At 40.1% G+C, this 27,671-nt stretch overlaps 1 protein-coding gene across 2 annotated transcripts in view; it reads right to left on the bottom strand.

Annotated features, from left to right (window-relative positions):
• The window catches only part of EPHA6 (EPH receptor A6), a 1,004,780-nt gene that overhangs the window by 695,034 nt on the left and 282,075 nt on the right, over nucleotides 1–27,671 (bottom strand). The gene's annotated exons all lie outside the window — the stretch shown is intronic.

Genomic DNA, 27,671 nt, shown 5'->3' with positions numbered 1-27,671 from the left:
CTAGTGTGACCCCCATATTATGGGGGGTGGGCTTTATTTTATCTGTAGACGTAACCCTTTAGAACCTCTTGTTAATTATAAGATCAAGTTATCATAATGCTATTGTAGCTCCTCTCTCTCCTTTTTTTTCTCTCCAAATAGGTGCAGGTACTCCCCTCTTTCTAGTCACCCCTTGTCTCTGCACCCTACACACCTCTGAGCACAGTCCTTTGGTTCCACCCCCTACCCACCCCCCAGTGCCTCCCTTTTTAGAGAATACAGAACCAAGGATCATTTTTTTAATAATAAAAAGAAACGCAGTAAAATAGATTCCTTGCAGCTAGTATCAATGGATCCCCACAGCAACAATAGACTCCCTGCAACAAAATACCCCACAGCAATAATAGATCTACCCCAGGAACAAAATAACCCCACCAGAAACAACAGATCACCCAGCAGCCAGAAACAATAGATCCCTTCCTTAACAGAAGATCCCTCACAGCAACAATAGATCCTTTCAAGCAATAAACCCCCATCAACAATAGATATCCCAGGAATATTAGCCCCCCAAAAGCAATAATAGATCTTCCAGCAGCCAGGAATAATAGATCCTTGCCTCAACAGTAGATCCCCCCAAGCAACAATTAGCCCCCAGCAACATCAGACCTTGATGCCCTTATCAACAACAGACAACCTCCCTAAACAAAAGATACTTCCAGTGACAATAAATCCCCCAGCAGTCAACATCAATAGACCCTCCAGCACACCCCTACACACCAGGTGCCAGAACTATATTCCCCCTCGTTTCCCTTGAAAAAAAAGCTTTGTATATATGCATATGCACGGTATATGATCAGCCATAACATTATAGTGACCCACCTAAAATTGAGTAGGTCCCACGTTTGCCACTAAAGCAGCCCCTTTTGCTGCCAAAACAGTCCTGATTCATTGTGGCATGGACACAACTAGACCTCTGAAGGTATTCTGTGGTATCCAGCACCAGCCTGTCAGTAACAGATTCTTTAAGTCCTGTAAATTGTGAGGTAGGGCCTCCATGGATCGGATTTTGTTTTTTAGAGTATCCCACATATGCTCAATGGACTGATATCTGGAGAATTTGGAGGCCAATGTAACACCTTGAATGTGTTGTTGTGTTCCTCAAACCATTTTTGCAGTGTGGCAGGGTGCATTATCCATCTGAATAGGCCACCCACTGAGGTCAGCCATTTCCATTTACATGAAGGGATGTACTTGGTCACCAACAATGTTTAGGTTGATGGTACATATCAAAGTAACTTCAACATAAATAGCAGGACCCAAGCTTTCCCAGCAGAACATTGTCCAAAGGATCACACTGCCATCAGCTTGCCTTCTTCGCATACTGCATCTCTTCCCCAGGTATGTGGAACACATGCACCTGGCCCTCCATATGATGTAAAAGAAAATGTGATTCATCAGACTTTCCATTGCTCTGTGGCTCAGTTCTGATGCTCACATGACACTGTAGGAACATTTAGCTGTGGACACTCTTCTGGAAAGGACACCTTAACCAGTCTTTGGCTGGGCAGCCCCATACACAAATTGTGATGCCCATTTTTCTGCTTTCAACACATCAACTTCATGGACAAAATATTTACTTGCTGCCTAATATATCCCACTGACTTTCAGATGCCATTATAATGAGATAATCAATGTTATTCACTTTACCTGTCAGTGAAATTAATGTTATGGCTGATCAATGTATATTTTTTAAAGATGCTTTTTATTTTTTCATATGTCTTGTGGAAGGGAATGCAGATGACTGTCAGGGAGAGTCCTGTGTTCTCAGTGAGAGGTAATTAATACCTCTAAGTATTACACTTACGCGTTACTTAGCCTGCGTGCATGTACGGTAGCGTGAAAAAAAACAGATCTGAAGCTTTAGATAAGCGGAAATCAGCCCATTTACGTCTAAAAAATGTAACACTGATTTCTGATGACTTGGCAAGCTCACATAGCTCCTGCTAAGCAATGTACATTTCTGGTTCTGGTAAATTTAGCTTTTTTCTACAGAAAAAAAATTGGACACTCAGATAATCTCTAAGATGCACATCTCTTTTAGCTGCAGAATATTGCTGTTAAATTAATGTCAAGCTAGATATAAACATGATTAACGCATCAACTGAGATTAGCTTGGCTGGTAATTAGCTGGTTAATCCCTTTCTGTTTGCATGATTGAAAGGTGATAAAACAAGTGGGCGACTTGACATTTTAAGGGTGTCCAGCAACTAAACATTAGCAAGTCATTGCAGTTACAGGCTGCAAAATATAATGCTGCACTAACAGCAGTATGTATAATTGTCAGCTTTGCTTCAAATCAACTTCTGTAGTGGTCCATACACTTAACAAACTAACAATATTTTAAGGAAAAACTACACAACCAACTTCACAGATAGCAATTATGACATACTGTATATTGTTCAGAGGCATTTTACTGCTCCATGTTATCCAAAGCACTCTCAACTCTCTAACACATCCATTGTTAACTATGGTTCTGTGTACCCCAAAGTTCCTCCAGAGATTTCTAAGGTTTCATTAAATAGTGGCAAATTGGCCTTCCATGTGAGGATGCCCACATAGTTCATGAAATTGGCAATGTTACTTGGAAAAAATGTCAGGACATTAACATTCTTTTTAGTATTCTTCTAGAATTTGATATCTAGTTATATACTGCGGATAAAAATGGATATTTTTAGCTATATGTAGAAAAACAGTATAGGTATGATATGTACCCATACCTACCACCTTTAGCTACTAGTTGTTACTGATGGTGCTTCTACCTGCAACACAGCCCACAGAGTTCATACTTTTTTTAGAAAACTCTTTTTAGAAAGAAGGGCTATCATATTAAACATGGTGCTGCAAATATTAAAAGAGACTGCTGAGAAACAAGAACATTGTAGAGTCATATAAAAACTAATCACACAGTCCAAATAACTGAAAGGCTAGCCAGCCTGCCCAAGTTGCAGAGTCAAAGCAATATACCAAGCCAAATGGAAGAGTCCAAACGGCTTGATCATTCTTTGACATCAGAACACCCAATGTGTATTGAGGGTCACAAGTTACCTCTTTATGAAGGTTATGAAGAGAGTACAAAATATTATAATAAAAATCTATATAGGTAAATTAAGTATGCATAATGTTGATGCCTTCAGTGAAAAGAACACAAGATGTTTTAAAATTGGCTGAGGTGTCAAGCGAGTGATCTGCTGTGAGAACTTTTCTCCAGCCAAAACTGTAACTTTCCATAACTGGATGTTCAGAGCTTTTTGAATAAAATAGTTTCACTGAACCAAGCAGCAACCACACCTCATTAGTTGTAATTGTTACAGTGCAAATATCCAAAATAGTTCAGCTTTAGGAAAAATGGAACAAATATAAAATCTACAAAAATATAATAATAAGGAAATCAATGTAATGATGACCTAAAATCAATACGTAGCAAGACAATCGAAGAACTTAGATAGCAGACCATTTGGGCCAAAGTTAACCACAAAATGGATTTCAAATGCAATTCACAATTCTGAGTTTGAGTATTACACATACCATTAAAAAAAACTAACAAACACACACACATTTGACATTTTTGCATTTTTCTTTAACATTACCCATATTTATTTTTCTATATAATATATATATATATATATATATGAAAAAAACTATAAAAATATGCGTTGGTTCAAATAAATAACAAGCTGTCAACACTAAATTCTGAAACAAAGAATTTTCAAAACATATATAAAAAAGTGTAGCCCCAAAAAAGCAGTGATAAAACAATACTAGCTATTAGCTTGTAAAGCTAGATATGATAATATTCCAATACGATATATAAATAATAAAAGTGATATACAAAATGATATTATCGAAGTGAGTCCCAGTTCCAAAAGCTTAGTATATCAAAAATGCAAACGTGAATCTTCAATAGCTAGATGACCAAACATTATCCATGCAAACACGTCACCCCACTCCGTGCTCAAAAAAGGCTTACCAGATGTATTTGACCATCATGTTATAGAGTGGTCAAAATCAGCTCAAGAATGATAATTAAGCAACCGCTCCAGCCTCCTCCATAGCATCCAAATGTGGCTCAAATATCGTTCACCTACTCCGTATTGACCATCAATGTATGCGTTGTCAGGCATTAAAAGTGGCATGTGCATGAAATGAAAAGGCTTCCCATAGTGTAAAAGTGTGTCTAAAACCATCTGCGTGTTCCCACATCCAAGATGGCCGAGAGCATACACGTATGCATGGTGACATATGCCCAAGCTCCACCCAATATATATATATATATATATATATATATATATATATTTAATGTGTTATTAGTTGTACTATCTTTGCAGTCCTGATAAAAGAGGGAGGTTGTGAGCCTCAAAACCAACTGGCTGTTTTGATGTTGTCAAATAATTATTTACTCTTTACCATTGACTTTGCATTCCTTATATATTACTTGAAGCCTAACTGCACGGGGTCTAAGTACCACAAACCAAAAATGCTATTTGGTTAATTTTTATTATTCAAAGCAAATTCACCCAACCATCCTTGTCTCCATGTAATGTATTTTGCTGAGAAATCATTTTGAAAAACACCCCTTGTATTTCTAGCAGTGGCCATCTTGAGTAAGGATGGATGATCCATGTACCGTTCACTTTCTGGAATCTATCTGTCCTCAGGCATAGGCTGAGCTGAGAACCTTCCCTCCTCTCCTAAAGACTCTAGGATGTATGACATCATTTGCCTAGGCATGGAAACCAGGAAGTAACAGAAAAAAATAAAAATAAAAAGTTTAAAGCAAGAAAATATGATATACTTTCCTATCTATTTACTAATGCTAGCAGGATAAGGATTAAAAAAGGTCCATGATGATTGAGAGAGTAAAGTTCCACTTTAAATTAATACAATAGTACCTGCTGGAGGGGATCCCTGTCTCATGTGAGCAACCCAGCTAGAGCCACTGAGCTCACTGAATTAGTGTACTTTATTCTCCTTTCTTTCCCTTTTTCTTTTCTTTATTCGCTCCTGAATATGTACATTTTGATGGCTGATACCCATTCCAAGTGTTGAGTAACCAGTTATGTGCTGTCACCCAACACTACCAAATGTGGCTGTCAAGTAGGCCATAACAGGACTATTTCCTAAGATGCACTGAAGTGTAGATGTACAGAAGGGTAAAGGGTAGATTATCTGAAGACATGGCAGTTTTGAAATGATCTAGTATCTTTTTGCCAGCCTAATAAAACCCATAAGAAGAGAAGAGGGTATTCCTCAACCGAACAGGCTTCTAGTCAGTATATACTAGCTGCATTTAAAACAAGGAGTTAAACAAAACATAGACTAAGCAATTCAAATTCATTCTGGAATGCAATTCTCTGCGGTAGCAGTTTCAGCGGGGCTCTCAGCAATGTTTAAAGCCATTTCATACTCTCTGGACTGTTTTCCTTTGGGAGGAACATGATATTTTTCAGCTAACAAAACCATTTTCTAAGTAGTAGCAGAAAAGTAAATATGTCAGTAAAAATAGACATTACACATTTGCATGAATTGCACAGAGGCAGTGCAAAATGTAATAAACCCCTGGCTTCCTCCGAATGCTCCATTTAAAGAAAACATTAAATATAGCAATTTAAAAATAAATTTATGAATACATTTACTATACCATACAATCACCATTTCCATTGCATATTATCAGTTGAAAGTGGTAAAGATATATGAAGCTAATACAAAGTGTATATTATATCTTGACACTGCGCATAATATATTTAACTGCTGATTATCTTGTGGAGACATCAAGTTTTATGCAATAAGGCAATGTGCAAATAAGCTCTGGTAGCCAAAGGATATTATATCCTATTGTTCTGACTACTGAGAATAGGTAATAAGTGTTATCTAAACTATGTTTGTAATGGAAGTCTGCAGGGGGACAGCTGTGGCTCCAAGGAATCTTCTCTATCTCTAGCAACTCTAGCCAAAATCTTAATTCATCAGGCAGCACCTGCAGAATCAATTCCCATAGCGGGATGGCACAGGATACAGCAGATGCTCAGGACACAGCCCTATCTATTGGGGTTGACTGTGAACGGGTTGTCAGGAGAAAGAAACTTCGCCAACTTTCTGCAATTAAGAAAATTATACATCTGAAGCAGGGCAGGGAGGCTTTCTTTGTTTTGGGGGGAGTTAGACTAAAAGACCTTTAACCACGTGCCCTCCAGAGGATTTACCCCCCCCCCTTCCTGAGCAGGCCATTTTCTGCGTTACGGCGCTGCTTTACTTTAACTGACAATTGAGCAGTCATGCAACTCTGCTCCCAAATGAAATTTAAGTCCTTTTTTTCCCCACAAATAGAGCTTTCCTTCGGTGGTATTTGATCACCTGTGCGTTTTTATTTTTTGCACTATAAAAAGAAAAGGCCGACAATTTTGAGAAAAAGACAATACAGTATTTTTGACTTCGCTATTAAACGTGTCTAGTAAAAAAATTAAAAAAATCAAATTTCATCATAAATTTAGGTCATAATGTATTCTGCTATAAGTCTTTGCTAAAAAAATCCCAATACGTGTAAATGAATTGGTTTATGTGAAAGTTGTAGCATTTACAAATGGCGGTATATATATACTGTTTTTTTTATTTCTATTTTTTATTTTTACTAGTAATAGTGGCGATCAGTGACTTATAGTGGGACTGCGGGACTGCCTTGGGAACTGACTTGGTGTCACTGACATCCCTAGTGACACTAATACAGCGATCAGTGCTAATAAAAAAGCACTGACCAGGGGCGGACTGACCATTCAAGCACTCGGGCACCGCCCGAGGGCCCGGGGTCGGTAGGGGGCCCTATGAAATGTCCCTGGTACATTTTTATAGGCTTTTTTTGAGCGTGGGCAAGGACACAGGGGCCCCATGATCCCCTATTGCCCGGGGGACCCATGAGTTGTCAGTCCGCCCCTGGCACTGACACTGTACTAATGGCACTGGGCAGGAAGGGGTTAACATGTGGGGCGATCAAAGGGTTAACTGTCTGCCGTGTGATGTTTTACTAGGGGGCTGTGTCTGTGTGCTTCACTGTAAGCACACTGCTTTGCATGGCTGTGCTGTGCACAGCCATGCAAAGCAGTGTGCAGGAGCTGACAGGGGAGAGAACACATCGGAGATGCTTGGCATCCCAGCTGGCACCCGGTGATTGACAGCCACAGCCGCGAATGGTGGCGTGGGTAGGGCGCACGCACGAGTCATGTGCGCCCCCTACCCGGAAATGCGAAATTACGTATATATACACTATACACATGATTTTGCGCACCCGTGCTGCCCTGTAGCAGTACTTCTGCTATAGGGCGGATGGGAAACGGTTAAAGAAATATATACACTTGTGGAGAAAGTCTTTCATAAATATGATGGCAAAATCTCGCATAGTCTATAAACCTAACACAATTAGAGTTGATTTACTAAAATGGGAGAGTGCAAAATCTGGAGCGGCTACTCATAGCAGCCAATCAGCTTTTTCAATTAGGCTTTGACAAAAAAACCCCCCAAAAAACTGGAAGCTGATTGGTTTCTATACAGAGTTGCACCAGATTTCCGGTTTTACTAAACCAACCCCAATGGTAGCACGTTATTACCAGCTAGGTGCGGAATAGGAGAGTTTTTTTCTAGTTAACCCATTCATCTAAGGTTTATGGTAGGGGCTTTTGATGACACAAAGAGGATGAGGGACAGTTAAGCTAGATAAATGTTTAACTATATTTTAATAAAAATGTAAAAAAAATATAATAAAGCTGTACAATAGACACATATTTAAATACACAGATGAAAAACATGCCAAAAGATTTCTATTTCTGTTCATCTAGCCCTGAGATTTCCGGAGCTCTGCTACGTAACACAGCAGAGCCCCGTCTGGTAGAGCAAAGGATATGATTTTCTTCTGCTGTAGGTAAAACAAATTTTCAGGTCTTGTCCCTCACTCAGCCTGTGGTTGGGCAGTGAAAGGACCGATGAGCTAATTTCTCAATCACTCTGTTCTCTTCTCCTCTCGACATATTCATTTTTATTACACAATCTCGTTGTCACTCTGCTTCCCCATCCAATCAGCACTGCAGCACGACTCAGTGGTTGTCGTGCTGCTTTCCCCTGTCCCAGTTTGTGTGGATGTAGATGGGATTGCAAGAGGCTGAAGCCAAGTCAAATATAGATACTTTCATTTAAAAAATAAATTTACGGTGCTAATGTATTATTGAATAAAGAGCCTCATTAATGTGTGTCTTTTATCTCTGCCTGGAGTTTAGCTTTCACTTCTATCTTTAAAGCGCTAACATATTTCTCAGTAATGTTCATTAAATAAAAAGGTGCAAATCCCAGAATCCAAACAACATAAGCACTGAGTCATGACACATATGTGAATGAATACTTTGCTTGAACCATCTTATAATCTAAGTCATTACGTTAATTAATGAACAGAGTGAAGCTGTTTTTTAAATACCCAATCATGTGTTGATTGGGTATTAAACAACATAAGTTGTACCTGTTTATCTGAGGCCTCTGTACAGCTGTTGAAAATCCAGAATATAGAAAGCTTGTTCAAGAGGCAGAAAGATGAATTACACATTGCAGAGCTCAGTGAGGACAGGTCTGAGAGGTGACTGGAGGGAAGTGACATGCCATCCTCCACACAGCTCACAGGAAAAGAGCTAAGGCTATCATTGGACGTCTCCAGAGCCTCTCCCATCATCTGGAGCTCCCTACCACAGCACGTCCGGTCAGCCCCCACCCTGTCTGCCTTTAGGCGATCTTTGAAAACGCACTTCTTCAGGGAAGCCTACCCCACCTCCACCTAAGAACTGTACGTAAGCCACCTCCACCAGATCATCCCCCACAGCTATCACCTTTTCTATTATCTCCCCCTTCATTTAGATTGTAAGCTCCACGAGCAGGGCCCTTACATTCCTTCTGTACTGAAATGTATTGTAATTGTACTGCCTCCCTTATATTGTAAAGCGCACGGCAAACTGTTGGCGCTATATAAATCCTGTATAATAATAATAATTCACAGCCTGTGTGCTGTAGCTCTCTGTTCTGTCTTGATGTCAGGATAACTTGTCATAAATGACTCATGCAGACAGCAGAGAAAGGAAGCAGCAGACAGAAATGACACTTAGGGGTTGATTTACTGAAGACAAATAGACTGTGCACTTTGCAAAGTGCAAATGCACTCTGCAAGTGCAGTTTCTCCAGAGCTTAGTAAATGAGGTAAAGCTTCCCTTTGCCAAGAATACTCAATCGCATGCAAGGAAAATAAAAAAAACAGCATTTTTGCTTGCACATGATTGGATGATGGAAGTCAGCAGAGCTTCTGCTCATTTACTAAGCTCTGGAACAACTGCCCTTGCACACTGCAATTGCACTTTGCAAAGTGCACATTCTAATTGCCTTCAGTAAATCAACCCCTTAGTGTTCTGGATTCAGACAGGTACACATTATAGAGGGATATGCTTTGTTCATATTTCATGTCTGAGGTTTACAACCACTTTAAAATAAGGCTCCATGTGCACGGGACATTTGGAAAACACTTCTGAACGATGAAAACTGATTGCTGGAAAACGTAGGTTAAAAAACGTCAGTTTAGCCCCGTTTGCATACCGCATTTATGTGTGTTTGCATTTAGAAGCGTTTTTTAAAGATAACATCAGGACACCTTCCAAAATGCCCAGAATGCACTGAAAAACAGTAAAAATTTAACTATTTCAGACATTTTGAGAGAAATAGAGATAGCAGAAGCAGAGAGAGCAGTATGTGTTGAGATGACCTATCTTTTCTGGTTGTATTCACTATGGATCCCATCAGGAGCATAATGCGGCACGTTCTACCATTTTTTTCCTGCATGCAAAACCTGGAACTGACTGTGCTGGTGTACTAGGTCCATTTGAATACATGGAAAACGCTTTGCATGCATTTCTGATGATGAAAAAAGGCTCTGGACAGCATTTGGATATGGAACAGTTAAAAAACGCTTCTAAACGCAAAAGCTTATAAACGCGGTTAGCCACGTTTACACGCATTTACAAGCATTTGCCATTTGAAACGCTGATAAAATCTACTCCTGAATGCGTGTGGTGCTTTAAAAAAAATGACTGTAAACTCAACTGCCTATAAATGACTGTGAACAACTATGTGTACAAGGACACATTTGAAAACATCAGGGAGAGTTCAGGGGCTGCTGAAAAAAACGCAGAAAAGCTCCTGAATGTGAGTTTATCAGCTGCAGTGTACATGAACCCTAACTCTCTTTTGTTTACATTCTGCTGTCAGTGGGGAATCCCCACTGAGTCACGAGTTGTTAAAGATGCTGTGGGTCCCAACTGCTTAACAACCAGTTAATATTAGTTAAATGGCACATGGATGGACCACTGCTTTTTTAACTAATGATTTCTTCACACTTTGTTTCAGTGAATTGACCTTTAAATGAGTTTATGCGGTTTTTAATGAATGTTTCCTATTTTTTCTGTAAATATTGCATACACATATAGTGAGTTGAGCTTTTCCATACCATATGCAATATTTGAATAAATGAGCCAAATATCCCATGCAATATCCTTTTGTGAATTGTGCCCAGTGTCCCAGAAGCTGTCTGCCACCCTACATCCACAGGTAGATCCTCAGTGAGAGAGGTAAAATACTCTTCTCCAGACCAGGACTTCAGGACAGTGCCCTCCAGCAAATAATCCTTTAGCATTCTTTGACAGGCCCTCAGCATCTGCTGAGGCCCATGCTGCAAATTCTTTTCTCACTAGCTATCTTCCAAGAGCAGCAGCCCCAGGACAACTGGACGCCTCCCTGGAGAGGAAAAAACACTCTGGAAAGGCCCCCCAGATATTTATCACTTTCCCAGTCACCTTCTGGACACCTCCTTCCAGGGATTGGCTGGGGCATGATACATATTCATGCTGGTCATTTGACCCCCCCTGCCCTATATTATGGAAGCTGTGGGAGAAGCAGGTGAGAGAACTCAAAACACCAAGCTAGCAGACCCAGACCAGGCAAAAACAATAGATGACTACTCTACTGGCTGCAGTGAATCCACAAACTAAATTTAGTCTAGCAGCCTAACCAGAGGAGGGTGCTAAACATATTTGTTATTAACCATTAGATAAATATAGAATTCAATGCACCTCTTTAAGTGTTAATTAAATCAGTATGAAATATGGAAACATTCACTGTAAAAAATTAGTGAAGGTGTTATCAGGCATATTCCAAAAATCCACATATTTGCTGTGGGCAAAAACATTGGCAATCCAAACATTTTAAAAACTCATAGATAAACCCTATAAACACATCACTACAAGTGGCAGAAAAGCCTGTCTACAACTGGCATAAGCAAAATTTTAGTGGTTGCCTAAAAGCAAATTGTTACTGGCGAATTACAGTAGGTTGACTGGTGCAAGCTCTGGATCTGTCATCTTTAACCTTCCAGTACTGCTGGGTCACAAGTAGGGGTGTATCATTAACTGCATGTTTGTTCTGGGATAGTGCTACACTCTGGCACAAGCATAAGAATGACCTTCCAAAACCAAGTCAGCAATTGCATCTCCTAAATTTCCATCTTGACAAATAAAGCTGTATAACACTTTGGACTATTCTTTCTTGAATCTTGGGTTGTGTGTCTGTAGGTCACATTGGTCAGATCATAAAAAGCCACTGTTGCATCTTCCATATTTCCAACCTGAAGGGAAAATTCCATCCACTTTGGAACTTTCTTTACTAAATCTGGGAATTTGTGTGTGGCTTTCAAAGTACTCATGAGGTTGTCTAAAACCAACTTACAAGAACTGGTACAGGAAAAACCATCCTTGCAGCACAGATATGTATGTTTTATCCTGATTTGCATCAGCTGTAACAAGCTGATGAGGATTTTAGCTGAGGCTATATAGCTCTTTTCAAATCTTTACACACCATTAGGGTAGTTAGAAGAATTAAAGCAGCATGAAAAGTTTTTTTCTTCATCTTTAGAAAATCTATATTATGGATTGTGTTAGGATCTATTAACATACAAATTGTATACAGAACCTAAAATAGATAATATATCCTTCCACAGTTCTTATTTAATACATATTAAGCTTTATTTTCGACAAGAACATCCCTGCAATGGCTTTAAGTATTAATGTCTGACTTGTATATGCACCCTATTAAGACCAGTATCACAAAACGGCATTGGAATATCAACTTATATCATTAATGTCAACTTCTTAGTGAATCAGAAAAATATTTATGCAAATAGCTAACTTTACAAACTCTAATTTAAATAATGCCTTTGTATAGAAAGGGAGAGAGCTTATCCATGCATTAGTGCTAATCCGAGCAGTCATAGCTGGGGATATCACTCTTAAAGATTATACATGAAGCCGTTGCAGTCTGGTAATTTGAGGTTAATGGTGGGTTATCATCACTCTTTTGTTATGGGGATATTATTGCCGTGTGTTTATTTTTCTCACTGAAGTAAAGAAAAGATTAATGTTCCTTTCCATTTCAAACCAACTATCTGGCACAACAGAGGACAGCTCTAGGTATTGTGACAATAGCTTACTGTCACCTACTTTATTGTACACATATATGTGTGTGATTTTACAGATACGAGTAAATGGTAACCGGCCTTGATGTTTGTATCAGTTATTGCAATATTCACTGGAGTGACACACGGGACTTAGGTAGTTTAAATTGATTCTGGGATTTCAAAGGACTCTGAAAAGGAATGTGGGCACAGCAAATACCATGTGCTTAAATAGCACAAGTCCTGATGATATTTTTGTGACCCAATAGCATCCTTGTAAATAATTTACTATTATTTAAATGAGTGGTCCTCTTTCCTTTATGTTCTGCCTTGTAGACCGATATCTCTGCACTGGGCTGCTGCTAGATCAGCTAACTGGTCACAGGACAAAAAGAGAAGATGTACCTTCCTAAGCCCCCGTTCACACCGATGCGACTTGTCATGGGGCTTGACAGTTTAAATCGCCTGAAAAGTTGCACCCAGTGATCGGCAATGGAACGATTCTAATACTTCATTGGAGTCTCACCAATTTGAAAAGTAGTTCCTGCACTAATTTGGGTGAGTTCAAATGCGACTTGCATAGACATCTGTGCATGAAGTCGCACAGATGTTGTACAAGTCACACCTGAAGTCGCACTGACATCCAACTTTGAAATTGTGTGAAGTCACAGGATTTCAAAGTCATAGTCGGTGTGAACCTGGGCTAATAAACAGAGAGCAATAAAGCACTGTATCCAAAAAAAGTGGGATTTAAATACAATAAAACTGATCAAATAAATTACAGGATGAGATCTGTATTATGATGGTCACCAATGGAACATAAATCACTCTATCTATCTATCTATCTATCTATCTATCTATCTATCTATCTATCTATCTATCTATCTATCTATCCTCACTGAAGAGGAACTATGGGCATTAAGAATCATGTTACTGCATTTTATTGAGCTGCAATTGGCCATCATCTTAGAGCGACTATTTCTCTACCTGTAATTTGAAAACAATCTTGAATTAGACACTGATAATACATATGTAGCACTCAAATGCATTGTAATGTCATTTAGATACTAATGTGCTTTTGTCAAACGTCGGAGCTTGAAAACAGAATAAGAATGAGATATCATTTAAGCCTTTAAAAGTGTAACATTACTCAGTTGACAATTGAGCGCTTGTGCAGCTGTAAATGATGAAAAGATACATTTACATTACAGGCTGTGAATGCACTATTAGAGAGAATCAAAGAAAGCCATTAGATCGTCTTAAAAAAAGATAATGCTTCCATTTGAAGGAAATTAAGTTCCTTCTGATGCAACGGCTCTCTGTTTTAACTGTATTAAAGCTGGGGCCTCCAATGTATTGCAGATGTATATGGAATATTAGGAGTATAAAGCTGGTGTTTAAAGGTACAGTCATTGTAAAGGCATGAATACAATGTCTAAAGTGAAACTATGCCATATTTTACTATACTATATTTTAAAAAGTAAACATTTTGCATCAATATGAAAATATAATAAATAATATAGGAAGATTTTAAAATGTTCTACTATTTTGATTATTACATTTATTTACAGATTTGTGATGGCCACCTCTAGTTGTCACCGGAATATCAGGTTTTCCCAATAAAAAAATTACTTTTATTAGCCAGGTCAGACTTGTCCCACAGACTTAAACTAAGAGAGAATGAGAGAGTAAAGCACAATTATTGGGCAGCAATATAAAGCAGAAAGCACCTTTTTCTATATTTATTGCCCCATGCACATTATACATATTATGTGATCTAATATATATAAATATATATATATATATATATGTGTGCAGTGCTAAAGACATGAATAATATATAATATCTTAGTTGATAAATCAAAAAAGGAGCAAAGAAAAAAGAACACTGTTAAATGAATAAGTCCCAGTGCAAAAGGACACTGAAAAATCCTTAAATGCAATCATATATAGTCAATCACTAGAATGATCATGTATGTCCAAGTGCAGCACATATCACCCCACTCAGCGTGAAATATCCTTAAGTGCAATCATATATCTTCAATTAATATGATGATCAGACATATTCAAGTGCAACACGTGTCACCCCACTCAGTGCTCAAAGGAGGCTTACCTGATAAATTTGACCATCATGTTATAGAGTGGTCAAATATAGCATATACATGATCAAATGGCAACCACTCCAACCTCCTCCACAGCCTCCAAGTGTGGATCAGACAGCGTTCACCCATTCCAAATGGATGAACGATGTCAAGCATGTAATGGCATGTGCATAAAACAAAAAAACTTCCCATAGTGTCAAATCCTTAGCAAAGTTTATTCAAACCAAAGTATTGCACTTACACGAAAGAGGATACAAAACAGCACTGTATAATGGCAAAAATCTGTGTGTTCCCATTTCCAAGATGGCTGCAGGCGTGCGCGCATGTGTGGTGACGTACGCCCTAGCTCCACCAGCCGTGTTTCGTCAGAAGTGACGACATAAGGGATCAAAATATAATTTTCATATTAACTGAAGATATATGATTGAACTTAAGGATATTTAACACTGAGTGGGGTGATATGTGCTGCACTTGGACATACATGATCATCCTAGTGATTGAAGATATATGATTGCATTTAAGGACTTTTCACAACGTCCTTTTGCATTGAGACTTATTCATTTCACAGTGTTCTTTGTTTCTTTTTTTGATTTATAAACTAAGATATTATATAGTATTCACATTTTTAGCGTTTCACTTTTATATATATGCTTTGCATCCTCTGTATCAGGATACAGTGCTGGAAGTTTATGCTTGTATGAACCAGCGCAGATTCTGATGCCAATTTACACATGTGCTCTAATATACTATAAACAGAAACTGGATTTTTAAAACATCAATAAAAGCAAGCCTAGAAAATTTAAAGTAACAAATCAGAAAACAAAAAAAAGTTCAAAGTAATACATCATGTGATGGTGGAGTTACTGTATATGCTAATGCTAATCTCTATGTTTCTAATAAAAATCAAACTTTCCAAGGTCCGAGGATTCCCTTTTGGAAGAGTGGCCCCACTGACCAATAGTGAGGCTCAGGAGGAAGAAATAGTTCTGGGTAACCTCTTATTTTTGAGATTTGCTCATCGGTCCAGCTTCCTATATCTCTAGATATGATAATCATTTTAACATGAGGTTTACAGTAAAGATAAGCTCTGCTCGTGGGATTTCCATCATTTGCTCAGTCTGACCTGCCCAAGTTTATGACCATTTTCCTTTAGAAGCAAATATCCATTTCTTTAAAATAATTGTATTAAATAAAATAGTATAATCATAATTGTAGTAAGTATAAGGATGAATAAACATATGCAATTAAGAAGACTACAGTTTCAATTTAAAGACCACCTGCCAGATTCCTAATATGGGGGATACTATTTTTCTTTTAAGTTATATGTTTCTTGCCTGCCCTTTTAGTATTATAATTCTGTGTTCTGTGGTTAGTATTCTGGACATGTTTTGGAAGGGTGTGGACTCAATCAGGGGCATTGCTGGGTTCCTTAAAGACCCCTAGGCACTTGGAATGAAATGATGATAGGTTGTAGCCTGCCCTGAGAAAAATTTAGTGAGGCTTTTTTTTCTCACATATCATTCCCTTTCTCTTCTTTTTTTTTGGTCTGTCTTGCCTTATGGCATGTTCCTGTCATTAGTTTTCTGGCTCAAGCCAAAGAACATGGAAGCACAAAAACATATTTCCTTCTAACTGATTCCATGACACCTTTTATATTGTGCAACCTAAGTAAGCCATACAACAGTAAAGTGATACATTGGGATGCCTTTAATTAGTATTACTCTTTGGATTAGATCTGGGTCTAGAATATTCTATTAAAGTTATATGTAAACCCTCATCCCCTGTTCTCAACTGCATAGAGAGGTGAGGGTGGAGAAACATCATACATTGAACTTCCCAGTGTAGCGCCCCTGTAATTAGCCAGGGGACTAGCTAGGTTCTTTAGAGAAAAAGGCTGGATAGCAGCCTGGGCATGGATCAGTCTGGGTGTGAGTCAGCCAGGTCATTTCAGGTCAGGGCTGAAGGCTCTGTAGATCAGTTCCCTGACTCTTCCCCCTGCTCTAGAAATGTGAAAAATTCTAGAAGGAAATAGGTGGTGGTGAGGAGGGGTGATCTGCACACTTAAGGGGCTCAGGCCAGTCCTCAAGCAGGAGGCTTGGCCTGGGGCCAGGGCAACTCTTAAATGTAACTGAGCCTGCTCAGCAGAAAGAGAGTTCTGTTGGAAGATTGTGTGAGAGACTGGAATGCAGGAGCCTGGGAGGGAGCCCAGTGGGAAGAGGGCTACCTCCAGGCTGAAACTAGAAAAGAGGATCTCTCAACCTCAGCAGTCCCCTGAGAGAGGACCACCTGTACAGCAGGGAAGGAGCTAGCTCAGAAGAAGGCCTGAAGGAAGCCACCAACCCAACAAGCTTACAGGAGAGATAGAGTGAGTACTCTAACACCACCTGGACCAGATAAGGGAAAAGGGCATTCTGGTGGGAGACCTGAATAGCCCCCCACCTGGGATTGTTTGACTTAAAGAGACAGATTCTGGGTCCCCTTGTCCAGGGATTAATCCAGTACAGGTGGATGATTAGATGATTCATCTAGAGCCTTGGATTGTACATCAGGAGAGGATGAAAAGCTCTCCAGGAAGAAACTCTGTTTTGTTGTATAGAGACTTGCACATAGTTGCTAAGGAGTTGTCCTCAGTTGCAGTTCCCTTCGGGATTCCATACACCCCTCAATTCCATCCAAGTTCAACACCCCTAAGAAAACTTAAAAAACCAAGCCCAAGGACTGTTAACTGTCTCTAGAATGCAAGTCTGTTAAAAATGCATGTTGCCTAGCTGTGCAGGACTATAGGGGGACCCAAATCTTCAACAACTCCTAAGGGGGTAAAGCTACACCAGTGAATGGCTGTGCAGAGGGAGTATAACAGCACAAGTCTTATTGTTGGATATGCTCCCAGTACAGCCAGAACACTGACCATGCTGTGCTCTCATGCCTAGTGTAGTCAATTTTTTTAAAAGGGAAGGAGAGGGCCTAGCAAGAACATCAGGGATTTCACACAAAGGAAGTGATACAAAAAGAACAGAATACTTTTTCTTACACGTACATGGTAAAACAGGCACATATCAGGAATATGAAATGTTGGGTTTATTCTTTAACCGAAAAAAAATAAATTGGTCTGGAACACTGCTAATTGTAGTTTCATAAATATGAAACATGAACCAAATTAAATTTTAAATGCAAAGGAATGTATGAACTAAAGACTATTTTTGGGGTAACACCAACAATAACTGCAATGGAGACCCAGGGTATTCAGCAAAGTATGTATTGGAGTCTAGCAACATCCTTGGTTTCAACCTGTAGTTCATCTGCAGAACTGGTTTAACTGCAATAGTAACAAGTAAAACCTCCACATCTGGCATCAAACCAGGGAGACCATTTGGAATGTGTGGGGAGCACATGGGTATTTTGGGCATGCATTACCTTCTTGTGTTTTTCCATGACACCTACTCTTATGTTTTGATGTTTACAAATATGTAACCTCTAGAATTCAGAGCATCTTGTAGAATATATTCAGCTCTAAGAAACTGATGAAAAACTCAGGCACATATATTTGTGGATGTTTTAAATAGCTCCATTAATGAAGCCAAAGTATAGAAAACAAACAATAAGGGGAATATGTGAAGGGAGTAACAACAAATGACTCCGAGTACAGAGGCTGAGTAATGCCTACACGGTGTTAGACTCTGAACAGCAAGCCACTAATTAGAAGAGAAAGAAGTTTCTATCTGTAGGCCTTAGACACCACCGGCAATGCAGGTTTCCAAACTCTCCACACACGAGCACATATGAAGCTGTCAGTCGCACAGAAGGAACTGTCACAAACACTCACCCTGATAAATCCACTGTACGTTGTTGGTGATTCTTGTGGGCAATGTGAAGTGAGCAGCAATGCAATTGGCAGATGCTATGTGAACATCTGCACACAAATTTATTTCAATATGACAAAATGGAAAAGACCTAAAAAGCAGTGGCTTTTGGCTTCAACAGAAAATATTGCAACTAATTCTTGTACTATGTAGGGCACATCAAAAAATGGATACAGATCTATCAGAGGGATTTAAAAAGAATCACTAATTCATTAAAACTGAAGTGTATGTAAACCCAAAATCTATTTTGCAATATGTTTGGCATCATTGTATAAAGTCTTGGTAAAGGATACGTTGACCTTTTGTATCATGTTACATGTTACACCCATATTCTGGGTGTAACATGTAACATGTTACAACTGTACCAGCCCTCGCACCACCCCGATCCCCTGTTTTGACAGTTAGTGGGGGATCTTCTCCGCCCGTTAGCTGTCACAATTTAAAAACAACACAGCTATGCGGGGCTATGCCTTCCCCGCCACATCATCCGCTTACAGATTTCTGTGAATGGGAAGACTACAAGTCCCGTCAGCCCTTGCAGCTGTGGGCTTTTGGTTCTCAATAAACTACCAAGGCGCCGTTGAGCGCTCTAAGTAGATCATTGTCTCTTGCTGTCCGTGTAAAACTGTCTGCGTGTCTGAGGTATGAGCAGACAGATTACACTGCAATGCTTTCCAGGCTCCCAAAACAGAAATAGTAAATACGCAATTTTTTCCTGCAAACAAAATGTGCATTTATTATTTTTTTGTTAAATTTTGGACTTATCATTTATTTAATAATTTTTTTACAATTTGTCCAACCTAATGATCCTGTTAGTAACAACATTTAAAGGCTAACAAAACCTAGCCACTGCCTTCTTTTCTAGCAGCAATGGAGTCAGCCTGCTATATGCACTCCTTCAGTTTGTTGTTGGACTGTGTATCATGCCTTATCAGATAGGCAGTTCAATTATTAACTGAAGGAACTCACATGGCAGGCTGACAAAGCTGCTGCTAATTGTGAAGCAGTGGCTTAGTGTTGTCCACAGCGACAGGAATTGCAGTTACTGGTAGGATCTCCAGCTAAGAAACTTTGAATCTGAGTCACAAAAACATTGCTTAGGAAAACTGAATATAGTGAGGCATGATGCCAAGCATTCTGAAATATATATATTTAGGGCAGGGGTCAGCAACCTGAGACATGCGTATTATGGTGGCACCTGGAGGAACATAGTCGTATGTCCACAAAATTATTTGATATTTCTTATTAAAACATACCTGTAGTAAAATGTGTTAAATATTATCTGGTACCTAATGTCATCAAAGTCTATTAGCAATTATATATGGAAAAGAAACAGACTCAATCAGTAAATAATATTCAAAAAAGGCTTTCCTGACCTTTTAGTTTACCATGTGTATATTTTATTACTGATGTTTGCTGCATTAAAAAAGTAAAATCACAAAGATATCATGTGGGTTATCACCCCATAAAACATTACTAGCTTCAGGCTGGAGTTAATGGTGTGTTTCCATTAGGTGTTTATTGAGGAGAGCAAGAAAAGGGGCCATTTGAGGTGGAGATAATGATTCATGAAATAAAAAAACAATTTTTGAGGAATGGAGACTTCCAATAGATAATGTCCATCTCATGCCAAAATAAAACCTCAAAGATTCTGGGACATTTATATTTTTGAAGTGAATATTTTAAAGAAAATAAAATAATCTACACAGATAAAATAACTTGTGAATTGACCCTTTATGGTGTATTCCACATTAAAAAAAAAGAAAAAAAATGCGCCAAAATGAAAAAAGAAAAAATGTGCATTTATTAACTTTTGGTACTTAACTCCTTCACGCCGGTGCCTTCCAGCCCTTTAATGGGTTTCTGAAGTCGGAAGGTAGAGCAGGGTTTAGGGTCATGTGACCGCCGTGATTGGCTGTCACGCCAGTCACATGATTGGAAAGGTCCCAATCACAAGGTGAGATCGGGACTTTTCTGTGGGACGCTGACACGTGCTGGGAGCATGCAGGGCATGCGCTCTCAGCACATGTTTATTTACAAATGGTATGCAAATATGCAGCTGCTCGGCGTCAAGGCCCAATTGCTGAGAGGCCGCATATTTGCATATGGTCGGCATGAAGAGGTTCAAGTGCATGAAGGTAAAACAACTTCTGTGTGCTGCTCCACCTACAGCCTCCAAATAATAACCTGAGCCCTCTCTCAATCCAGTAAAATGCACCAGAGCCTTGTCTTTGGACTCCCTCTCCTCAATGGCTGTCAATCACAACCAGTGAGCCAATGAAAAGAGAGAGGGGGCGGGGCCAAGCCCCAGCTCTATGTGTCTTATGGACGCATAGAGCTGGGTTTAAGAGCCAGTATGCACTAGTGTCCCCATAGCAAGTGGCTTACTATTGGGGGCACTGGTAAAGGGGGAGGAGCATGGAGCACCAGTGGGGGACCCAAGAAGAAGAGGATCGGGGCTGCTCTGTGCAAAACCACTGCACACAGCAGGTAAGTATAGACATGTTCATTATAGTAAACAAAAAAAGCTGAATCTTTAATACTACTTTAAGCCTGCAAATCACTACAACTGTGATCAGTGGATCATGGCTGCAATACACAGGCTCCTGTGGATGATTCCTCCAGGCCCTTGGAGCTGCAGGAAATATCACTAGACTAAGAGTATGGAGACATCAACACATGACACTCCACTCCACTGAGAACTACAAGTCCCTCTGCCGCGTTGGCACAGCAAGTTACAAGGACACAAGATTTCTAACAGGACCAACAGATATTTGTGTGTACTTGGCCTTTACAAAACTGATGCTGCACTATATCTAAGAGCTTGTAAGCTGAAATATATTACATTCAGTGTCTTGGGGTGACATATACTTTAGGCTAAATGCTAAAGTCAGAAACAGCCATTCAAGTAGCATTTTCAGAAAGGGTTCAGCAGCAGTTTATATACACTGCTCAAAAAATTAAAAGAACACTTTTTAATCAGAGTATAGCATCAAGTCAATGAAACTCCTGGGATATTGATCTGGTCAGATAAAGTGTTATCTGTTTGGGTCCATCCTACACCAGCAGGTTGCACCTCAGACTTTCCATGAGCTCATTGAAGCCCTGGTCCAGATCTGGGAGGAAATACCCCAGGGCACCATCCGTCATCTCATTAGGAGCATGCCCCGACGTTACCGGGGTATCTTGGAGTTCAGTCCTCTGTAGGTTAATAATTTTCATCAAATGATAGGGCATCCTTACACATTATCCAGTCCATATTATTATAGATATCCCTTATGATATTTTTCCCCATTGATCTGATGTATTTTCAAAGTGTTCCTTTACTTTTTTTGAGCAGTGTATTTCTTGCAGTGCAGGTTTCTGTGGCTGTACGGGGCTGATATGTAATGTGACTTTTATTGACCCTGAAACTCTACAGCTTGTTTTTCTTCTCCTGAAACCGTCCTAAGCACAGAAATCATATGCTGAGCCTATTGATGCATGTATGCAGTGACATCCCATCGCAGCATTATTATGACATAATGCTCTCAGATTCAATCAATATTCACCAAGCAATGCGGTTTTTTGCAGACTTAACACTCTGTTAAAGGCAGTAACACAATATGGATTTTTCTGTCATTTGTGGCTATTGCAATTAGCAGATTTCACTATGAATTTCTTTTTTAATCCAGCATCCGTGTTTGCACCTATCACCTACAGCAGCTCACATCTGGCACATTTGCTAATTCCTACAGTAAAAACTCAACAGTCACTCCAGAGTAAAACTCTTACAGTTAAAACTCATTTCTGAGTAAATAGCTAAACATTGGAATACATACACGGCAGTGTATGTATTCCATGGAATGCATACACGGTAAATCCATCCACCCAGTCCTGAGACTTGCACAGCCCTACCAGATACCACAGCCAGGTTGGGGACCTGACTTCAGTTAAACAATACAGCTAGGTTTGCTAGGATTACCCTGCTGGCTCTGAATGGGCATTAAAAGAGCAGCAGCTGACACGTTAATCATCATTTTGCTAATTATTCCTGTTGATATGTTCCATCTCAGCACATGTACAGGCAACACACATAATTGGCTGATACCTATTTACTTATACTCCTTGCATTAAAAAAATCAATTTAATGACGTTTATAGTGGATACATAACTGCATTTATTTTGTTTTTCTAGATCTGCCCAGAGGCAAAGGGACATATATATATATATTGTAATCAAGTATGTTTTTGTAAAGTGTTTCCAGGACCCTGTATTCCAGGACCCTGTTTTCAGGACCCTGTATGTGGTCTCCCACAGTACACAGAACATGGCAATGCAAATGTTTTAGTAAATATAAACTGCTAAATACCTTTTCTCATCAGCAGTTAGAGCAGTCTTGTGACTTCTATCAATCTCCAGTAGAGCACGTGTCAAAGCTTATAGGAGGAGATTTCATTTTGCTCTAAGAGGATGCAGAACCCCTGAACTCTGTCTGAACAGAGCCGATTGGGCCTGTGCTGATCACATGCACTCCCCCCCCTCCACAAAAAGGAAACCTTTCTAGCAATACACACCAATCAAAAGATAAGAGTCACACTGGAGGAAGGGGAGGATCAGAGAAGTCAAGATCAAACAGCCTTTTTACACAATGCAGAGGATTAACCCCTTAGGTGCCAGAGTGAGTATAACAAGAATTCTTTACTGCATATCTAGACTGATTTTACTGTTGTGGGTTTGGTAACACCTTAACTCAAAAAGCCCTTCTATTGCTCCCAGCCTCCTCCAAATCTCCAAACTCCTTTTTTTCTGTTCCTGTGATCTGACTTCTTGTTAGAGGGTGGCTACATTTGACCTTCATTGCTTCAATACTCTCAAGATGGATTAGGGAGTAGGTAGTCTGCACAGAGCAGTGCACATAACTACAACGTACATGCAATGCTCGTTCCAAATTAAGGGAATTGAGGGGGAAAAGGAGAGAGCTTAAGGTGGGTGTTACAAGGAGGCAAGGTTGGTTCTAATCTATTTTGCACCCTAGGCAAGACTAGCTTCGTGCACCCCCCCAAAAAAAATAAAACTGACCCCCTATGGGGGAGGTGGTGTCAGGTGACCCCCTATGGTGATGGTTTCAGGTGGTCCTCTTACCAATGGATGTGGTGTGGACAAGGTTGTAATGGCTGGCATTAAGGACAGAAGAGCTCTGACCCACTGACCTGACACTGACAGCTCCAGCACAGCCAGCTATGGCCACTCCTGCACAGCCTCCTGATCTATGTGTTCGGGAAGGAGGAGAGGAGGGGGGACCCTGGACACACATCACCTGAGTCACCTTAGCTGAAGTCTGCACTGCTGTCATACAAGTCCTCCAGTGACCATCACAGTGCCTCCACACTGCCAGGTATCCCAGCTTCATGACTGGAAGAGAAGGCCAGGCCTGGTACACAGGACCCCCCTCATGGGGGAAGAAGACACTACGAGTACCAAGCCCCAGCAATCCATGCTGTATGGATCTCCGGGGGTGAAAGGTAACTGTGGCTGGCCCACTACTGACATCAGCACCTGTGATTGGTCAGTTGGGCTTAACTATGAATGGCGGCAACAAGGACAGGAATCATTTTCCTGATCATCTTCCTGTTTATGTGGCTGCAGTAAGGTGAGAGCATGGCACTATACATGTGCTGTGCAGGCTCCGTCCTTCTAGAGCAGCCATGGCTGCACCCCAGGCGGCTGCCTAATTTGCCTAGCAGTAGTAAGAATCAATGTCATGTAAAATAGATTATAAATCCATTAATTGGTGAATGTGTATGGAATATTTATGGAGAATTAAGATATCGTTTAGTGTCATTTTTGACTTTTAGGTGTGTCCAGGGGTGTTTTTTTTGCATTGGATAAAGTAGGGAAGGATTAGAGCCCCTGTTGGTTTTAGTGCTATCTGGGGCTCCGGAAGAGAGATTTCACCTCATTTCTGTCCAAATTGACTAAACAGGAAGTGTTATTTCTGTTTGTGTCTCTGTTGCAGATTTTCCCTCAATTCCTGTCTGCTGAAACCTTTGAAATTTCTCTAATGGAGGGCCTGATAGCAGCAAAAATCGCACAGAAGTTCTAATGATTCTAACACCCCTTCCCCTCACCCCCCTTTCACACCCACACACACACATACTCTATCCAACACTAAACAATTGTTTTGGCTAGGCTTACACTCAACAGTTTTTATGAAGGAGTCAATGAAGTATCTTGCTGATCTCAGGGAACCCCTGCTAATTATTCCTATATCTACATATCACAGTACATTAGTGCAATGGTGAGAGGAAATAATAATCCTTACATTTGCGGTCATCAGGAATGATCCCCACCCTATAGATTGCTAAAACAGAAAATTGGTGTCAATAAGTATCTGGAAGACAGAAGTTACTCATTGCTCAAGGAACCTCTGGCAACCTCTGGAGGATCTGTAGGGTTCAGTGGAACCCTGGTTGAAAAAGGTTGCTCTAGAGAGTCTTTTTAAAGCCCCCTGATGCTCATTCTGCCAGGGATTACTTGCCATTTCTGCCTTCTTCACAGCCAGCACTAAAAAACCTAGTGTTAGCTCTCGGTGGACACTAAAGGGAGTGGTGATGTCACTCTCTTGGTCATAAGGCAGCGCTCATGTATTGTGGTTGGCTGTGATGGAGGAACGAGCGGTACGTCAGGTCAGGTACGTATCAGGGTTTCGGGAGAGCTTTTACAAAGACGCTGTCATTTTGCCCTGAACAGCTCTGCAAAGAAACCAATCAGCTTCCAGGTTGTATTGTCAAAGCGTAATTGAACAAGCTGAAGTTAGACACTGATTGGCTACCATACACAGCTGCACCTGATTCTGAGTGCTCCAGTTTTAGTACATCTCCCCCATTGCCACCCTGTACCACAATTTCATTTATTTCCTGTCTGTCTTAGCAGCAGCTCCTCCCTTCTAATTTTGTCTGCCACTAACAAGAACTTTCCCCTTAAATTGTAGATCGTTGGATCACATGCTGATCTTTGCCCAGCCCCACAAGAATAATGCCTTTACTGCCTGGCGGTGGCTCTGAAAGAAATAACTGAGCTGCACATCCTGCTTTGGAAATAAGCTGAATTCTCATTGGCTGATGTTGTGAATAACACACGCAGACATGTTTTTATACACTTGATAAATGAGGGCCAATTATTTCTGCTGTCATAATTGCTGAGGATCAGAATTAATGTAGGCTCAATATGAACTCTGTGCAGTTTTGGAGAAAATACTTGGACACCATGACAAAGAAGCATGAGAACAGGACGATGTGCAGCTTTGAAACTGCTGTCAAAGAGAATAGTCAGATGGCTGCTGTATAATGCTGTGGAATTATACTCAATGGGAGAGGAGGTATGCTTTTGCAGCCAAGTTTTTTTTCTTTAATCTTGGCACAAGCATTGTAATCTAACAGAGAGATAGGAAAACTATGCAGCATATTCTTTTTAAGATTTATTGCACTCATAACCTACTGTATTTTGCATTTGTTGGCAAGCTGGAGAAAAAAGACAGCATTATAATAATTTGATTTTCCAGCAGGGTTATAGGAAACCTATGTTGGGAGAAGGAGAATAACTGTCATTGCTGACCTTCTTCTAAAAATGCTAGATGACTGGATGTAGAATTTCAATGCTTTCTGATTTACTAATCCATGCAAAGCATGCTGGCAGTGAAGTTAGGCCTCTTGTTTTGCATTATCCTGGATCAGTACAGTATTAAACCAAGACTATTATTTAAATAACATTTAGAAAGAGGGATCTGCAATGGAATCCTCCATATTTTTTCCCTGTACAATTTTCTTCCTTTCACTAGCACTGTACAAAGCCCTATGGTGTTGTAAGGGTAGTTTACAAGAGCAGTCAGATATCAGTTTTTAGAAGATGATTGATGTGGCTTACATAAAGTTCACCCGTCGCTTATACCCTATGAAAGATGAATTGTGAGATTATGCACACAAGGCTTGAGTATACCTTTGAACTTGCCAGAATTTTGATCGGTTGAAGAGTCATTGTCAATGTGTGAAAATCTCTGGGCCGACCTTGGGAATGTTTGTAAGATGCGTGTGTGATGTCAGTCTCCTGACTCACGCATGCTGTCCACCTGATGCCATTTAGAGACCCAAAAGAACCTCCAGAAAATCAGCCTTAGCCACCTTCAGTGTGATGTATTGCTTGTGCCGCTGTGTCTTCGTTTAGCAGAAATCTTCCTCTTTTAATTTCCCCCCCACCCCATCACATATAGAGGGTGAATAGAACTAAAAGAGTTGCCATAGGCTCTCATCAAAGGTTCCCAACTATGCCCACCCTTTCCTCCATTCATAGAAGCTGGTATTACAGCTTTATGAATGAAACAAGATCTCTGAATGGAGGATGGGTGGACAGGCAAAAGATGGTGTTGGTAGTTTCTGCTCCTGGTTTTCTCTTTCTCCCAAGTCATGAATACTTGTACGATCCCAACATTTCTAATAATTTTGCAGTTTCCATCCAAAAATGTGATAAGCCCAATGGACCCATTTTTTTCTCAGAAATGTACTGTTACCTAGTGGATAATGGCTATGTGAAAACTCCGATGGCACTATACCTACAGTTGCAAGAAAAAGTATGTGAACCCCTTGGGATTACGTGGAGTTTTGCATGAATTGGGCATAAAATGTGCTCTGAACGTCATGTAAGTCACAATAGAAGAACACAGTCTGCTGAACATAATACTACACAAACATTAGATGTTGCCATGGTTTAACTGAAATTTTTGTAGGTCTTTAGCTGACACTCTGGGATTCTTCTTTACCTCATGCAGCATTCTGCGCTGTGCTCTTTCAGTCATTTTTACAGGACGACCACGCCTAGGGAGAGTAGCAACAGTGCTAAACTTTCTTAAACATCAAGGCTTTTGGAGATACTTTTGTAACCCTTTCCAGCTTCATGCAAGTCAACAATTCTTGATCGTAGGTCTTCTGAGAGCTATTTTCTGCGAGGCATGGTTCACATCAGACAGTGCTTCTTGAAACCAGTAAACCCAAAACAGGTGTGTGTTTTTTAAGGGCAGGACAGCTGTCAGCAACACATCCAATATCATCACACTGATTGGAGTCAAGGTTGGCTCACTCCTGGCTCCAATTAGCTCTGGGAGAAGTCATTAAGCTAGGGCCTC

Source organism: Staurois parvus, unplaced genomic scaffold (assembly GCF_062004578.1).
Source record: "Staurois parvus isolate SC_StPar_1 unplaced genomic scaffold, SC_StPar_1.0 ptg000299l, whole genome shotgun sequence".
In the NCBI taxonomy this organism is placed as follows: Eukaryota; Metazoa; Chordata; class Amphibia; order Anura; family Ranidae; genus Staurois; species Staurois parvus.
The sequence above is the reverse complement of the archived record's forward strand: the minus strand, read 5'-3'. Positions and strand labels throughout refer to the sequence as shown.